This window comes from Apostichopus japonicus, chromosome 16 (assembly GCF_037975245.1).
Source record: "Apostichopus japonicus isolate 1M-3 chromosome 16, ASM3797524v1, whole genome shotgun sequence".
Lineage (NCBI taxonomy): Eukaryota > Metazoa > Echinodermata > Holothuroidea > Aspidochirotida > Stichopodidae > Apostichopus > Apostichopus japonicus.
Window position 1 is genome coordinate 37,406,606 of NC_092576.1, and position 19,611 is coordinate 37,426,216.

Here is a 19,611-nt window from a genome sequence, read left to right on the forward strand (position 1 = left end):
TACATATATATATATATATATATATATATACACATTGGTATTTTGGTTTACTTCATAGCATGGTAGCTGGGACTTAGGTTTACCTCGGGGATAGGTTTACCTGACACCAGGTAAACCTAAGTCTAGGGTCTTCTTGTTCAATCAATTTCACTCCCTTTGAGGAATGATTATTTCGAGTTAAGAGAAAACCTCATAAACTTTTCAATTCCGAAGTTACAAAAAAAAAAATCGTTCATTTAAAGGGTAAAATTTCCCTTCAAAAGTGGAGGTAATTCCGAAGGGTATATAACAGAATTACGAACATGGTATATATGTTGATCCCAACTTTACACCTCGATTTTGACCGAATGCGGCTATATATAGTTCCGAAACTTAAAGGTTCCTCTAATTACACTGAAATCTTCGTAATTGTACTTTTTCTTCCATTAATTTGGGATATTTAAGAAAATAAGAGTTTCTATTTTAACTGGCAAATTTACACGTAACGAAACAACGCCCCCATACATAAGCAGTTCTTTCTGTGTTCGGTGGTAGGGCAGTCGATCGGATCGTATCGTTGCTATCCCAATAGCCTACATTCAACGTTACTTTATGTGGGCCTAGCCATGTACAGTAGTCTACAAAGGAAAGTGCCGCAGGTTACCGTAAACGTTGCCCATTTGAAGTTGGCTTTTGGAACTTTGGTGGAGTATATGCATTGTAAGTAAATTCCTTAAAAGTGATCCGGATATATTAATAACATTTAGAGTAAATACCTTCATGCTGAACACAAATAAAGTAAGACCATGGTTAGAGTTAGAGTAGACTAGCCTAGGCCCCTAGGCCTAACGTTAGCTCTAAATTGGACCTATCAGTATTACTGGCTATGGTAAATCACAGCTGCCTGCTACTGCCTTTGCTGATACTCGGAATATAAAATGTGATAAATAAATTAAAGTATATACTTGTAACAGACTGGTCAACCTACACATTTTGCAGCCTGGTGATCTTCCAGATCTTTAAAGTAAAGGCTTAATAATTGACGCACCTCCAAATATTACTAGGCCTACTACTAGTACTACTACAGTACTGTATTACTATACTAGCCTACTACTACTGTAGCTAGTACTACTGTAGCAACTATACAGCAGGCAACCATAACTTTTTGCAGCCAAGCAGAGTTAAATATTTCCTGAGTTTGAATCCATTTCAGGTATATGCTGATCAAATTATGTTTGTGCATGTTTTGGGCATTTGGAAATCTTACTCCCTAAAAATAACCAAAAAAAAAAACCTCAATATAATACCACTAATCTCTGGGACCAGACCTGTCTGAGGTTAGAGGCTCAGAGCATAGCAAACAGCATCCAAAGATAATGGATGTTTACTTAGGCCTTCACTACAGTAAGCTTATCGACAGATGTGTCAATTTAGGGGTATGAAAGAACTTGCATTCGTGCGATGCAATTTTGAACCATTTCACGAAATATAAATCTTTGGGTATGTCTCAATCTCTCTGCCATAAAATAAGGCAGTCAGAAAGTCACAACTCCACAAAAACAGATACTCAAGCATGCGGAACACTACAGTAAAAGAAAGGGCCTGATAGATTCCATAAACGAGTTACAAAAGTAAAAAATGTGAAAACGTTTGCCGTCTCGATACAATATTCATCCCCACAATATTCTCTATATGTGTTAGTGTGCATCACTTAGCCCTGTGCGTACAGTAGTAGTGGTGTGTCATTGGTTCTGATTCAGAGAACTAAGTCACACAGGGCCTCAGTGTAGCAGTGTACAACAATTTTTTGTAACATGAGTTTTTTCCCCCTGCACCTATGGGATGAATCATGGCTGAAGGTAAACAATTGAGTATTCATTTTAGAATAACAACACAATCATGGCAAGTTATTTAGGCATTTTGATATTAACGTTATGATGTGGGTAGTGTTACTAGTGCTGAAGTAATAGCTTGATCAAAAGTATTCCTCAAAGTCCCACAATGCCTTCACAGGGTGACCTACTGTACAGTCACTTGAGCACTTAGGAGTTTTTGTGAAAAGAGCAAATTCCTTGTCCAAAATTGCTAGGTTTGATCCAGTTTTACAGAGTCCCATAACAAAAAACACAGTCTGTGATATATCAATGGAAAAGTGTAAAGATTCAATGTAACATATTTGAAAGGATTAGAGTATGTTGAAAAACCACCAGCTATACATTTTAAGGAAGTAAACAGTACAGTACCTCATTGAACCTTGCATTGTGTTCACACTAATGAGTTATGAAATTGTTATCAGTGTCTTCATCATTAAAAGCTATTAATTAGGTTGATCAATGGTCTCACATATTAGTGCAATCACAGAGGTTAAATTTCAATCAGGTTATAATGCCAAGGGAATCCAGACCTACTTCATAAAAAAAAAAAAAAATCATGGCTCCTATAAAAATCATTCATGATAAAAACCAGCATACATACAGTATGTGCAACTAAAGTAGTTTCATATTGGGTATCATGTCCAAATAAAAGCTCTTGATTGTATTCAGTTTTCATACTTTTATGTGTGCAGTAATTTGGTGTTAGTAAGTAACATGAAAATGCACAAGACTAACGTTCAACAGGCACTAGATAGTTCTCATGTCCATACTGTAGCACAAACCAGGGAGTTGTTCCATTACAACTCCCTGCACGAACAGGCTATTATGATCAGAGTTGTTATGGAACAAATAAAACTCCCTTGTATGATGTTAGCACTGTACTGTGTGACAAAACACTTAAATGCATACATGTGGTAACATGTTGCTATGATCCGATACTAGCTGGTTGGGTGTATAAATAGATCACCATTATGCAAACTGCACTGCACATGGTTTCCATTATGTAATAAGTTTCATTTTATGAATTTGTCAATCTGACATGTATGCTACTGTATATGTGTAGGCTGCATGTACAACTTATTGTATCTTAATAATATACAGCAAAAAACTATTGAGAACTGTGATAAACAACATTTTCAAAGTGACAGTTGGGGATCTAAAAAGACCACTGAAAGCCTTCTGTAGCGATATAACATGATACTAAACATTATATATCTCTGCAAGCTAGTGTACCCTGCTTTGAGATGTATGGTTTAAATAAGGTTTTCACAAGTTTGTCCTGTTGACCCAACCACTGGCCTAGACATACCAATAAACAGATCTATCCATGCTTCAAATTGAGTTTTCACAATTTGACCATTTTTACCTAAATTTCCTTTGACCTTCCCCAAAAACAATAGGCTTCTTGTACTTGTGATGCATCTATACATACATACTGTACCAACTATGAGATCTGTCCAATAAAGCTTACTGTCATGAGAAACTGTGTTTACAAGCTAGGATCACAAACACAGTACTCCTACCAATGCACACGCACACATATGCCATCGTGAGTGGAAAGTTTCAACATCATTGAAACCAAACATTAAAAATGAGCTCAGTCATAATGCCAAAGTCTGTGTACACAAGTAGTCCTGAGCTTAAACCCCAAATGATACGTTGAGGGACTAAATGTACCGGTATACATAGTCTAGGGTGCATGCAATTTTTAAGTAAATGAACTGCATGCGGGATGAGGCATTGAACCATGCATGAATACTCAGTCAATCTCTTGAAGTGATTGCATGCTAAATTCCTGGGTACAACTTACATACCAAATAATAGATCAATATTCAAACTTAGTAGTGTGGCATTTTTCTCAATTGTTGCATATATGCGGTTTCCATGAAAAAAGTGATAGTTAAATTAACTAAACTGACATGAATATTGGACAACATGTACACTAAGTATTGACATCAAATAGGGAACTGCACTGTCAAGACTTCCACCTGCAATTTATGAAACAATTATCTGGACTTATTTATGTTCATTCTCTTGTCAGAAAAGATGGCTTAAATTTGGCACAATTTGAGGAATGCATGAATGCAGAATGAGAACACCACAGCAGATATGCTCCACTTTATTGCAAGAAGTACAGGGCTGCAATTTCAAGGTCGACACAGGATATCAAAATACTGTAACTTTGAGCTGCTGGTTCATGCTGACCATGGGATGCAGTGAGAAATGGCTTATATGGAAATAAGGAGCTCCCACAAGCATATATTGCAAACATCCCTAGTTGTCTTTAATATTCAGTAAGTATTGACTGTGAGATATATTTTAAATCCCTATGACCTGAAGTTAGTTTTCTAAAGTCTTCCCTTTAATATCCTCTAAGTCTGATCAACACACACTATACATAATATAAATTTACTGTACTAAGTTTCAACAGGGAAAAAGATGATGAAAAGTTGCTGTTTATTTTCAAAAAATGAAAACGATCTAAGGCAACGGCTAACAAAGTAATGTAAGAAAGACTTTCCACTTCCCACCAAGTCCACTGCCAAACCTTTTGTTTTACTTTGCTACTTCCACCATCATAGAATGTAATCAGAATTGAAATGACTTAATGTGTAGTCTTTGAAAACCAAATGTACTGTAAATCTGCCATCTGGCAGGCTGGAATGAATTGTAGGTAGGATTGTGAAGCAAAGACTTGAGGTGTTAACACACCATCATATTTTAACCTTGATTATGATGTGTGTATTTGTACCTTTTGCAACAATGTCAATATCAAAATGTGAGGCTTTAAAAAAATATTTACATGGAATGTACTTCAGTGAAACTTTGACATATGATTGAAATGTTGTTTTGGTTTGTTGTAGGTTAACAAGAGCTGGTGGAATTTCTCCACAAGAGAAGGAAGTACTGTCATCAATAAAATCTGCAGACAGAAGAATATTTTTACTGAAGATCAAAATTTTCAATGAAAGGAAAGGCTTTCGATTAAAATTGGACAAACAACTTCTGTAGATACAATGCGGACTAGATTTATATGTCATTGCTTGGAGCCAGGTACGGTGCATTCTATGAGTTTGAATTTTTCTTTTTAGTTTCTGGACAGGTATATGACATGCAGCATACAAATTAAAATTTGTTAATGAATTTTCTTCCTTCACAGCATCATAAAATTCATTATTAGTAATCCATTTATACAAATTCTTATGTTGCTGTATTTGAGAATAATTTTCGTTAGTAAAACAAAGATTTTAATCATATTCATTGCATTAACTATTATTCATGTAACTCCCTTACTTCACTGTATCAAATAAAACATTGTTTCACCAATCCATTATTCCAGTTGTTATACTGCTGGCAGGGGAGACACTAAGGTCTTTTAATACTTCAGTTACCCAATTAATGCTAACTAGATGCTCAATAATGCTTCCCACAATGGGGATGTTGGGTCTAGCAAACCTTAAGTCTAGTGGACCCTCAATGTAATGGGCATCCTCCCCCCCCCCATGTTGGTACTGCATGTGGTATACTTTTGTTAGTGAAACTAAGAGTTTCATCCTAGTCATTACATTGAGGGATGCTCTTTATTAAACTCCCTTACTTCACTGCAGCGTATTGGTAATCAACTATTCTAGTTGTAATGTTGCTAGTACTGTATTTGAGAATCCTTTTGTTAGTGAAACGAAGAGTTTAATGCTATCCATTACATTTAGGAGTACTCTCTAAGTGTCTACCTTCACAACATCATATAATAAATTACTAACAATCCATTATCTCTTTATATTTATGGCAGAGCCGTAGTCGAGTCCAATTAGCCAGAGCCCATTCCAAGTCCGAGTCCATCTGGTCTGAGCCAAATACAAGACCCCTCAAGTCCGAGCCGACTCCAGATACCAAAGATCACCTTTGGTAAAAATTCTTGAACTGTTATGATAATTATGCACCCAGGAGGAAATTTACCTCATGCTATAATTTTTTCGGACCAGATAAGTGGCAGCAAGCTCTTCCTGGTTCATAAATGTTATAAAACTACTGGGAGGGGAGTCACCAAGGTCCTTCAATACTTTCGGTTACCCAATAAATGCTAACTAGACGCTCAATAATGCTTCCCACAATGGGGGTGTTGGGTCTAGCAAACAATAAGTCTAGTGGACCCTCAATATAATGGGCATCCCTCTTGTTGGTACTGCATGTGGTATCCTTTTGTTAGTGAAACTAACTAACTCCCTTTCTTCACTGCATCGTATTGGTGATCCATTATTTCAGCTGTAATGTTGCTAGTACTGTATTTGAGAATCCTTTTGTTAGTGAAACGAAGAGTTTAATGCTATCCATTACATTTAGGAGTTAACTTTCTAAGTCTCTACCTTCTCAACATCATATAATAAATTATTAACAATCCATTATCTTTTTATATTTATGGCAGAGCTGTAGTCGAGTCCAATTAGCCAGAGTCTGAGCCAAGTCCGAGCCCACTTGGTATGAGCCAAATCCAAGACCCTTCAAGTCCGAGCCGACTCCAGATATTCAAATATGATCACCTTTGGTAAAAATTCTTGAACTGTTATGATAATTATGCACCCAGGAGGAAATTAACCTCATGCTATAATTTTTCGGACCAGATAAGTCGCAGCAAGCTTTTCCTGGTTCATAAATGTTCAGCCCGGGCGCTCAACTTTCAAACCATGCAGGGAGAGGCAAAATCATATTCAAACCACGACCACCGCCAGGTTAGAACGTGCTTGTGAGAACCCTGCTCTACTAAAAGTGATATTCTAGTTACATTTAGGATTGCTCATTAAGATTTTCAAATCATCATCATTGTCTTGGTTGCTACTTTTTCTGATGTCATCATCATTTGTGAATTATTGTTATTGTTGCTATGTTACATTTGCCAGTATCAATTTTGCTTATTGTTCTCTCAAAATTGCAGAGTAGAAGGAAGAAATGTTAGCTAATAGTTATTATACCATATGTTCTTGGTCTCTAAATTGTTTACGCTGAGGTCAGTATGAACAGAAGTGTTTATAATAGTTTTCCTTTCTGTTAAAGTATTTTCTGAATCATTTCATTAATTTTATATTTATACTGGAATTTTCAGTAGGTGTTGGCTACTGAATTTTCAGTAGGTGTTACAGTATAGCAGAAGCCCATGTGAGATAACTAGATATATGAAACTGAAAGCCATGTTAACATGATAGTTCAATATTGGAATGATGAATGGAAGATTGTATGCAGGTGTATCATGTGCTGAGTGCTCTTAGCCAAGTCAAAGGTTATTTGAGGCCAATATAGGTAAAACCTGAAAACCTTCATGATCCCATACTATCTAGTATCTGACTAGTAGCTGCTTTAATAGCTGAATCTTAGGGCAATTAATATATTTATCAGAACAAGTAATGTACCTCAAAAGACTTCTTAAGCTCTTTTGAGCCCCATTCAATATTTCAGTGTATTAACTTCATCATTCTTTTAACAAATTTACTCCAAATTGCTAGTTTCATGTTCTGACAATGAACCTTTGTCATATCATGTTGCATGAGTGCTGTAACTGGTTTACAAGCTTGCAAAAGTCTTAAAAGGAGGATAGGGTGTTGGGATAAATAGTTCAAAATAATATTAACAAAATTGTACCATATTTTGCTTTTCTTTTTTCCCATATGTTGCCACTGCTTGAATAAGACTAGTTGATAGGACTTTTTGTGAGCTCCACCTTTGACAACAAGGTACAGTAGACTTCAACTGCATCTTGTTGGCAACATCCTAGGAAAGTTTCAATAAACACAGATGTTTCTATAAAATGAGGAATCTGATGAACATTCCAATACTGCGAGTCTTTATTGGACATTTCAGCAGGAGGCAATAAACAATTCTGCTATCGTTACATACTGTAGGTCCTTCATAAAATGCCACTTAAAGAACTGTATTACTTCCTTGGGAAGGTGAATTTTATTGTCAAATACAACATCTGTCAAATATTTAGTTTCCCAACCTGTCCAACTCCCCCCCCCCCCCCACCCCTCCATTTATTCCGAGTAGTTTACAGAAACTGGGACAGAACATATTTTGTGGGAAACAAGGTTAAATAATGTTGTTTGAGGTATTGAGCATTTATCTATATGTCCCTTTCGAATCTAGATAGGAGGAAGTAGCAAACAATGCAAGGAAAACATGAAGTTCAAGTGGATGCTTTAATTGCTTTTACCCAAAACATTGCTATATTCATTTATAAATATAATCCACTTCAAATTCAGTACCGTTATACAACATGCAAAAGAGTTATGATATTGATGTACTTTCTGAATTTAGACCATTGCAGGTGAACAAGTTTAACATTGGTTTTTAATTTGACTGTATGTAGAAAACACCGGTTACATAATGAACCTCAGATACAATGTCGTGTAAATACATATTACTGCTAGGAGCTGTTTAACAAACAGTGAAAGAAAAATTTATTACTTGACTATCAAGAGATTCGCAGAACTCCACTCCTTCAACAATATTTACAGTGGTGCAGACTTCAAAGCAGTGCAAGGGCAACAACTGCCTATCTCTTTAAGAAATTTCCAAGTGCTTTCATTTCTAGCATTTGCATATGTTCAAAAGAAAAATGAAATATTAAAAGATGTGGTCTTTTCAACATGTTACCACATCTCCCCCCCCCCCCTCTCTCCCCCATCAAAAAAGTATTGCATGTACAGCAGTAACCCTTTTTGTACATGTGCAATATATGGGGCAGAGCCTTATTCATGACTTGACCAAGCCCTTTATCCATTTGAATAGCACAAGTTATGTCAGTGGTATTCACATCAATGCCTCATAGAAAATGTGCCTCATGGTAAATTTTCTAGCTGATAGCATGAATGTGAATGAGCTGAAGTTGTAGAAGTTGCTTTGTTTATATATTTCTGAAAGTAACATGAAATTTCATAATGATTTTTAATGAAAATATTTGCATTTATCAGTAATAAATAGAGTGCTATAGTGTCTTATCTCTGCCTCTTATGTTAAAATTGTGTTCATTGGTTGGTCCTTGTACTTCGAAAATATTGCTCCCTAACTCAGCAAACCCATAATCGATCTGAAGATGCTAATTCAGACAGCTTACTGTTCTAGCAAGTTCTCGACCAATTATATTGATGAATTTGCATCTGGATGAATTTGCACTGGATGAATCGGAATCATGCCAACTATGTAAGGAGCCATTTCTTTAAACCTTGCAAGACTAGTCTATAGAGTTTCAGCTAATTTAATACAAGCCGATCGATGAAGAATTCAAATACTGTGTAATCCTATCCTACTTCAAAGGTGTACGTGGTCGAAAGGTTTCCTAGTAAAATTACTGGTCCTTTCAGATCTGCAACTTCACCTTGAGAACTTCTCTTTGGTCACATAGTAGCTTGAAACAATTGAAAGTTGGAGACAGTACTTTGAAGATATGTGCTTCGGCACCATGTACCCAGTGGCGTAGCCACGGGGGGGGGGGGGGGTGGGGGCGACAGCCCCATGAAAGCTTGTCGCCCGCCCACTGGAATTTTGGGTGTCGAAAAAATTACATGTGCGAAAAATATATCATTCATTGGTCTGCATGGTATCGAATCTCCATGATGACCACTCATGAACGACCCTTCGACCGCGGACCGGCAGTAGGCTATAGTTGCTGAAAAACCTGACGTGACATAGCGCATAGGCCGAGATATGTCATGATATTTCAAAGCAACTTACCAGATTGTCTTTTTTCTTCTATCTCTCTAAACTATTTGATGACCATATCAAGACATGGGGATCTCAAAATAAAGGATGTTGTGAAACTTTAGAGCAGCTTACAAGGCCTGGGAAGTGTTATTTCCAACGATCTAGGAGGTCTTTATAGCTGAAAATTTCCCGTACGCTGAGCGCCAACCCATGGTGGCTCTCCACTCAGGTAGTAACAAGACGCCCTCCCAGGAATTGGTCAAGCCCCCCCCCCCCCCCAAGCGCCCACCCCCTCCACTGGAACAATCCTGGCTACGTCACTGCATGTACCACAGGTTTATCTGATATCAAAGTGAAAGCGGCTTTCCACAAGAATAAAGAAAGCATATCTACGTTTTTGTGTAACACCTACACAACTCAATCCCCTCGCAAACAAGACTACCTACGTATAGTTTTCATTGAGGATTCCAATAATTCCTGCAATTTCCTACCAATAACATATGGAAAGTCACTCCTGTTATCGTGGCGGAGCTATAGGGGTATTGGAAAGAGGGGGTGAGAATGGTCTGTATGGGCGCTTTCGACTTTATCTAAGCGGATCGCCACCACAGGTTGGGGCAGAGCGTACAGAAATCTTTTGAGTAAAGATACTCCCTATATAGCCGGAAATGACCCTTTCCGGGCCTTGCTAATTTGCAGATAAACGAAGAATAAATAGGTGTCATCGCCAACAAAATGTGACAAATGTCAATAGGTGATGAGAGCGCCATAAAAAAGTCAATAATCGCGAATAAGTAAAAAAAGTGATAAATAGCTGAAAAGGGCGCCAGCAGTCCCTATGAGTCCGTTGGGGGGGGGCATCCGCCCCTGACTGTATTGACGCTCCGCCACTGTTGGGAGCTCAGTGTAGGAAGGGATGGGGGAGAGGGACGGTATTTTTTAACGGTTTGGGTGAGCGTCTGCAATGATTCGTAATGACATGTTATCGCAAGCGTTCAACATGCTCAAATAAAAAGAATGAATGAGGAGGAATTCATATCACTTTTCAATCATTTTTTGAAACAAATTGAGCGAATTGATCGCTAGTAATCTTGAAATTGGTTTTATCACGGTCATTGTCATGTTTCTTATATGTACCTTTCTCATATAAAAGAATTCTGTACGTAAGGTTATCAGAAATACTTTTAAAATGACACCAAAGAGATTAAAAATTCTTTTCGAATTTGTTAATAATATTGTCTTTTAAGAGACACCGTAGACACGTTGCTCGGTTGGGTTTTCTGCAATAGTGGCAAATGGAGACCAATATCCGCACTTAGTGGACCTAATGTTATAGTCGTGCATTGACCTTGAACAGAGGGGCCTACCGTGAAAACGTACGGAAAATTCATCCTTTTATATCTCAGCGAGACAATTCCACTGGATACAATAATATGACTCAAAAGTCCTTAGATGTGGTCATCATAACAATCACAATAAAAGATATGTATGAAAAGCAGATTAAAGATATGATGGAAACTCAAATGTGGAACAAAAACGATGTCCCTACGGATGCCGTTTAGTGACATTTACATAATTTGTGTGTAGTAGGTTCCGTAGCTCTTTTGTGGAAAAACTTTGTAATATGCTTAAAGTTGGTAGTTCATCCATGCTTTAGATTAATGAGAGACATAGATCATCACGTTTTATGAGGAGGGAGGCTATTTTAAAAATCTGGGTAATAGGTACTGTAACTCTTTTCTTGGAGAAAGCTTGGAATATGCGGATAAGGAAGAAAGTTTCGAGTTCCTCCCACGCATTAGATAAATGAGGGACCTAGTTCATCACGCTTTGCGAGGATATCTCATATATTAGGTGTAAGAGAAGCGGTGATTGTAAGGAAGGGAAGGGGAGAATGGGGGGGGGGGGGTAAATGATGTTACCAGGGGGACCTAATAATTTGTCCTAAATGAGATTTAAAAAAATCATTAATGTAAGTAAATTTCATTACTGCCTGCTCTCGCTGATTTCTTTTAACCCTATAAAGCGGAGTGTGTGAGGTGAAGAAGGGTAGGGCAGGATGGGGGGGGGGATGATAAATGACGATGTAACCAGGGGGCTGATAATTTGTTCAATAAGAGATTTGAAAATATATATATATATGTAAGTTTATATCATTACTGCCTGCTCTCACTGATTTCTTTCAACCCTAAGTTACGCTTATCGGAAGACTATACGCCGATAATACAATTCTTTAACAAGGAGATGCTTCTAATTTATTAAACTGTGTAACTTTCACTAAGCTATTTGGAAAAACTATGCTTTTAAGTTGAAAGACTCAGTAAGGATCAATTAAGTAGAACAAAGATCGTTGCGTGCTGCGTGTAACGATGAAGTTTCCTACATTGGGATGGAAGAGTACCAGCCTACCAGGGAGTGTAAGATTGAGTGGGAAGTTAAATGACGGTGTAACTGAGAAATTAAAAAAAAATCTTAGTGATAATATCATTATTGCTTGCACTTTGCTGATTTAACATTAGAATAAGTGTCTCTAATCATTAGATATTCCTTTAACATACGAGGTTCGGTTGGGGAAGGGGGGGGGGGATACTAGACGGATTGACGGGGAAGAAGATTGGGAGCCAGTGGCGGATCTAGGGATATTGATCAGAGGGGCGAGAAAGGTCTGTACGGGCGCTTTCGACTTTATCTAAGAGGAGCGCCACCACAGGTTGGCAAAGAGCGTACAGAAATCTTTTGAGTAAAGATACTCCCTACATCGCCGGAAATGACCCTTTGGGTATAAGTGTCATCGCCAACAAAATGTGACAAATGTCAATAGGTAGATGAGAGCGCAATAAAAAAGTAAATAATCGCGAATAAGTAAAAAGTGGTGAATGGCTGAAAAGGGCGCCAGCTTCCCATTTGAGTCCGCCCCCCCCCCGCCTGACTGTATGGACGCTCCGCCACTGCCTGTTATGACATTAGAAACAAATACTGATATGAGAAGAGTGTGGTATATACCTACTGACGACTGATAACGGTATTCTAGTGCATGTTCTAGCATTTTGACATCGTATGAATCTAGCAGACAACGTACAGGTACCGTCTGGTACCATTATCCGTTTTGAGTGCTATTTAGGGGTTCTAGGACAAAATCCCCCAGACAATATCCCCATGACCCATACAAAGCCTGCCTGCAACAACCAGGGATGGCCCAGGTGTGACAGTCAAGGCATGGGACATTGCACTGGTTAGGGTACCGTTCAGGGGACTGGTCAGGGTACTAGTGAGGGTACTGGCGAGGTAACTGTGAGGGCTCCTGTTAGGGTACCTGTGAGGGTACCGGTCAAGGTACTGGTCATGTGACTGGTCAGGGTACCGGTCATCATACTGGTCACTCTACCAGTCAGGGTTCCACTCAGTGTACTGGTTAGGGTACTGGTCAGGATACCAGTCCGGATACTGGTCAGGGGACTGGTCGGGAGATCATTGAGGGTAATTGCGAGGCTACCTGTTAGTGTGGCCATGGGATATAGCTCCATGGTGTGACATTTAAGGGACCGGTCAAGGTACTGGTCAAATTACTGTTTATTGTACCAGTACTAGTAAGGGTACGTGTCAGAGTATGTGTCAGGGTGCCTTTCAGGATACCAGTTGGGATACCGGTCTGGGTACCGGCCGGGGTACAGTCCAGGGTACTGGTCAGGGAGGGGTACCGGTGGGGGTAACTGTCAGACTCACTATTAAGGTACCGGTCGGGGTATGGTCGGAGTACTGGTCCGGGAACCACTGAGAGTACCATTGAGAGTACCAATGGAAATACTGGTGAGGGTAACGGATGATGGTACTGGATGACGATAGCAGGGACCGGGATGACGCATTTTTGTAAAGAATTGATGGGATTTTTTATAGCTTGGGGAGATTTTGGCTTGGGTGGATTTTGTCTTAGGGGGATTTTGTCCAGGGGGATTTTGGCTCTGGGGGATTTTGTCCTAGGGGGACTTTGTCCGGGGGGATTTTGTCCTGTCACCCTATTTAGGTATTAGTATTGGACCAAAAACAGTATTAATGTCGGCACGAAACAAACGTTAAAGAGAGCTCAAATGTTGTTTGTCCATCTCTAACATCCCTGGTGGAACCATGGAAATATTTGAAAATTGTCAGCACTGTGGCAAGTCCCCAGACATTTTGATATGTTACCTTTATAGTTAACAAATTGGGTAAAGCCTGTTCAGGGAATGATGATAAGCAGCCCCTCCACTTTTATGTTTTTGACAAAATACTATACACTCAAAGCCAGATTTTTAAAGCAAAAAAATTATGGCTCATGAACTAATGGTATACTGGCAGTTTTGAACTAAAATTGACAGTGAATAATACATGAATTGCATCAGAACATAATTTAAGTAATGTATAAATAAATGCGCAGTTGCAACTGTTCACTGTATGTTTATTTTTTTCACTCCTCCGAGGAATACTGCTACAAACAGTCAAACAACAAACAATTTTCAATTGATCAGGAATACATCAGAAAGTGTCCCTTTCTGTACACTACTGTAGAGTATACTGTGTTGCTGACTCAAAATGTAAACAGAGATAGAGGCAGTGAATGTGATTGCTTAAAATTCATCAAAAATTGTTGAAGATTTGTTTTTTTTAAACTTCTACCCAGAAATCTGTCTTATTACCAAACACATACAGTAGTGGAGATTAGCATGATATTAAAAGACGAGACACAATAAAAATTGTACAATCATATTCAAGCAGTTGATTGTATTTTCAATCCCAGTTTATATTTTCCACAAGATTTATTTCACATAAACCAGGATACTTGCACTATTTCATGACCTCAATTTACTGACCTCTCTCATACATGAGAAACATTTTGGGAACTAACTTATACCTCAAGTATTTATCTAGACTTACCAGTATAGGCTGTATCTAATACCGTAACCAATGCAAATTACCACAATATCATGGAGTTTCCATGCTTGGAGGGACAAAATTATACACAATACCCCTGGATTGCACAATTTCATACCTATAGTTACAAATGTTGTGGTTTTACAGTATGTTTCATTGGGCTGCACTAGGTTTCCATGACATTGGTGCTAGTTGCATGTGCCTTTACTGTATTCACTCCCCTCAATTTTGAGGGGAAAAAATTTAATTTTGTTAAAAGAATAAACTGGTTCTTGGTGTAATAAAAGACCAAAAGCTTTCAGTAATTAAGTCAGGCCTAACATTGTAAACTTTTCCCATAGCATAACCCCTGAACCCCACTTGTAGAATTGTGAAAGTGTGGTTCAGAAACAATGCAGTGTACCCCTGGAGATTCTGTGGGATAAAGTTTGAAAGATTTTTATAATAGTAATCTGCTTAACAAATACCCTTAGTCCTGCACAAGTATCTGTGTGGTGGTTGATTAAAATTACTGTACTATGGCTTGCTGATCTTGCTTGGAATACAAAATTAAAACATCTTAAAACATGAGAAATGCATTTAAGAACAGTTAAAGCAAGGTAAGGCAGCAAAATATCCAGTAACCTCAACACTTAAGCATCAGGACCACTTCAGTTGTATAACAAGTTCCATGTTCTTGACAAGCAGCTGCAAATGTTCCCTAATACAAAAACATGTAGTGCCACAATGTCACCAAACTAAAATATTTCAAGAAGTACATTGCAAAAGAATGACTTCCCATGAAGACTGGTCTGCATTCTCTTGGTTCTGTCTGCTTGAAGCTTATAATATTAATTTCCTCTATCTTTTATATGGTGTAACAGTGTAACATATCCTGGAACTAGTTAGTTTTCTGTTACTGCTCTGCATTTATGTGAAGCAAATACTACATTACTGTGCCAATCCAACAACAACTCCCAGCAACTTCCTAACTCCATTGAAAGATGTGCTGTGGCCCAGAGGATATACATGAGATGTGTGAATCTACTTCGCGATTTACAGGACATACTTTTGCTTTGCTTGGCATCGGCTTCTATGCAAGCTATTAATTGATAAGCCCAACAAGGAGCTACTGTATACCACTATGTACAGCATGATGAATAGCTTGGTTGATGATTGTATTCACCCCACTGTAGACTGTGTGATAATCTTGCCTGGCATTTCTAATTAGAGCATATCCTTTGCTGTATTAGCCTGTAGATCTATCCATCTGTTGGTACAAAAAGAAAAGCTTTCTCTTAAAGATATGCTGATTTGGTCCCAATTATAGCAAGCGCAATATAGCTTGGAATGTTTTGCGATTACCGATTAGACCTCACATGACCTCACACTCTACAAATGATGAAAACAATGAACTGCTTTACAAAACTAAATCTCCTGTAATTCAGCCAATATTTTAATCATCTCACAACCTTTCATATATACTATTTTCACTGTAAATTTCAATTCGTTTATCCATCCCATTTTGTTCCCATTAATTCTTGATTCATCTTGCCTTGTATACAACATTACACATTTTATTTATGCAGCCATGCATTCAATTGGAGCTGAAACAGCTCCCTACCATAGCAAGTGCTTTTAAAAGTTGCAAGTCATTCAAGCTTTACAAATTGTAAAGATTTCAAAATTTAAATATACATGTATGTACATTTTATGTGGACCTAGCCTGACAATTTGGTGTTGTCTTGCATTGACCTTTAAGATTAAAAACCAGAGAGTGGATATAGCTCTAGTGTAGTTAAATACTATGGACATAGAGGAAAAGATACCACCACATTAACCAGATATACAAAAGTTTTCATCCCTTCTGATTGTTTCTTTCTTCATTCCATAACTTTGGAATAAATTACCTCAGTTGTTACTCGTATTTGAGATAATAGAGTCCTATGGAATCAAGTTTATGCGATGTCAAACCTACAGAATATTAACTTACTTTTTGGTTAATTCAGAAAATATCTTCCATTTTGCTGTCAATGATGCAGTAGGTCACCCCATCAGTTTGTCCCAGACGGCATCTGTGCTCTAGCTATGATTGCTACCGTTCCAACATTGACTTTTTCACTGCATGGCAGCTTCATCGTACAGTGTTATTCCTTTGGATAGTGGGATGTTGTCATTCATCTTGAGATTGAGAATGTTGATCATCAAATTTGTCTGAGAAAACATTAACAGTGCCAATCAAATAAATATCAAATGGTCAGAGTGTAGATGTGCATTATTTCAATTTTTATTGTACACTTCTCTCCAATATATTTTGGGCAATACAGAGCTCAGATCTTTAACACTGAATATTGCACATTTAGTCAACTTGGTATTACTTATGGATCTAAATAGACTTAACAAAATGACTTACAGTATATGCAAGGGAAGGGATAGAAGGCTTTATCAAATTTTTGTGTTATATAGATTTTTGGAGGATGTTAACTTTTAATTAGGTGCACTCAGCTTTTGTAATAGTTACATTATGGAAATGTACTGACTCAATAACCTTTTGGATGCATGGCATTGTTATTTTGTACAAATTTTGGCTAGTTATAAATAACACACTTGAAACACAATGCATCACTTGAGAGACTTAGATTAAAGGTATTCTGCATTGGCCCAAATTTGATGCTGGATTTTCTAGTGATATATCCTTTAACTGTTTTTATTGATACCCTCACTGGGATATTCAGACATCTTACAGTACAGTGGTGTTTAGAATGTCTGAGAATATTTTGGAGAGTAAAGACTTCCAAGAACCTTTTGAAAAGTTCTAACAATTATAGCATCTCTTATTCAATACAGGCTACTTGTAAGTTACATTTGCATGGTGACTTCAGTCTCTAATAATCTAGGCATAGCTACTGTACAGTATAGTAAAGGCTTCATAATTGACGCACCTCCGTAATTGACGCACCTTAAATTATTACTAGCAACGATGCAGCAGGCCACCTAAACTTTTTTTGCAGTCAAACAGAATTACATATTTCATGAGTTTGAATCCATTTGAGGTATTTGCTGACCAAATTGTGGTATTTTTTAAGCTTTTAACACCCCCCCCCCCCAGTTTTGCACGTTTTTTGGCCATTTGGAAATCTTACACCCTTAAAATACCCAACATTACCTCAATATGAAAACACTACTCTCTGGGACATGACCTGTCAAAGCTTAGTGGCTCAGAGCATAGCAAACAGCATCTAAAGTCAATGGATGTATACTAAGGCCTACACTACAGTTAGCTTATCGACGAATGTGTCAATTTAGGGGTATGAAAGAACTTGACAGGGCAGAAATTTTGTGGTCAAATTCTGCTCAATTGTACGGTGCATAAGCACAGAACCTTAAATATTTTGAGATCAGAACATTTCTGAGGAACTACACATATGAAAAACACATACAGTTGAGTAATTTGGATTTTTCATTGATAGATATCATTGATCAAATCCTTAAGTGCGTCAATTATAAGCCCACCATGCTACAGTATTTGGTCATGATTAGGGCAATGTACAGTAACATAATTGTCCAGCAAAATCTAAGGCCATATATGATGATATATGATATATGATGATACATACATGCACAGTAGGCTAAGAAGTTAAGCTGACCTACGTGAAATCTAATTTCTCTGGCAGTTGGTATTAATTTGTAGCTCAAACTACAGACCAGTTTACCCTTGACCCAATGCTAAGCTATTGTTAGGACTTGGACTATGGCCCTAGGCTACAGCCGAACGTAGGCTAGGCCTTACAAGTTTTAGGCTAGAAGCTAGACTATTGAAATATGGGTATGAACAAATAACGTGAAGGTGTATGCAACAACGTTATATCAACGTTATTAATATCACCAAACTTTATTGACTAATCTCATGGACCTTACCTGAAGTTGTTGGTGAGACGTTTTCGTGTTAACGGTACATTTTAAGAAAAAGTCAACAAGGAAAGAACCTGGGCACGAAAACCAAACTACCCGGCGAACGACTGACCCGATCTCAAGCCCAGTGCCCTTGCATCGAGAGGGAACAGATACTACACATCATCTAATATTAGCCGAAACTGTTATTGGGTTGCAAGCAATGCAGCCTACGGGTATGCGTTAGCCCTGGCGTATACAGTGTACACAGTGTAGAACGTATACACTGAATACAGGCTACTGCCGCTGTCAAGAAAACTACGGATGCCTGTACGTCAGGTCAACTTATATACCAACTGGGGGATATACTTTGAGAGCAAGACTTAGGTTTACCGTAAGGGTTTGACCAATTGGATTTTTCCTTGCCAAATGACCCAAAAAGTAGGTAGCAACTTATAACGACTGATATGCAGTCCTAGTACCATAAGGTATACTGATGTAAAATTTCAAGTTGATCCAATCATTTCACCTCAGGTAAACCTAAGCACCAACTTGGAGAAGTAAACGTAAATACCAATCCAGTGCTATATATATATATATATATATATATATATATATATATATATATATATATATATATATATATATATATATATATATATATATATATATATATATATATATATATATATATATATATATATATATATATATATATATATATATATATATATATATATATATATATATATATATATATATATATATATATATATATATATATATATATATATATATATATATATATATATATATATATATATGTATATATACGTTAACTATTTCTTCACTTTTCTACTCAGACAGTACACATTTTTTTTTTTTTTATCCTAAACTTCTATTGAACTTAATTCATCATGTTTTCTTTCTTGCTAGGGACGTACACTGACTGTACTGACACTTTTCAATAGTTCAACATTTTTTTTTCGTTTAACACCTGTCAAACAAATACTTGAACAATACAATGACAAGAAGTTGTATTCAATGGAAGAGACGGCGCGTCCTTTATAAAAACACCTGGAATTTACTGACAAACAAGCACCTCGAGGTTGCCATGGATACGTCTAGACACTGTCTGGTTTGAAATCGTTGCTAGGCCTTCGTGATGTGTAAAGATTTTTGGAAGTAGAATATGTTTAATATTTTTTTTTTTTTGGGGGGGGGGGAGTAATGGATAATGACGAAAGAAAAGATAAGGCAATGAAAGGAGTAGATAAAGAAAAAAAGGAAA

General features: G+C 37.4%; 1 protein-coding gene and 2 long non-coding RNA genes across 6 annotated transcripts in view; 2 read left to right on the forward strand and 1 right to left on the reverse strand.

The window, feature by feature from the left end:
• Window positions 1-19,611, forward strand: part of LOC139982299 (uncharacterized) — a 97,349-nt gene that overhangs the window by 16,333 nt on the left and 61,405 nt on the right. The gene's annotated exons all lie outside the window — the stretch shown is intronic.
• LOC139982329 (uncharacterized) lies at window positions 57-8,279 on the forward strand. Its single transcript, XR_011798133.1, has 5 exons — window positions 57-699; window positions 3,895-4,147; window positions 4,718-4,907; window positions 5,644-5,759; window positions 6,277-8,279. It is a non-coding gene; the product is annotated as an uncharacterized lncRNA (long non-coding RNA).
• On the reverse strand, window positions 14,286-18,938 carry LOC139983481 (uncharacterized). Of its 2 annotated transcripts, XR_011798709.1 has the most exons (3): window positions 18,348-18,938; window positions 16,423-16,643; window positions 14,286-15,699 (listed from the first exon to the last, which is right to left on the reverse strand). It is a non-coding gene; the product is annotated as an uncharacterized lncRNA (long non-coding RNA). The 2 variants fall into 2 exon arrangements; XR_011798708.1 differs by lacking the exon at window positions 18,348-18,938 and having other exon boundaries at window positions 16,423-18,341.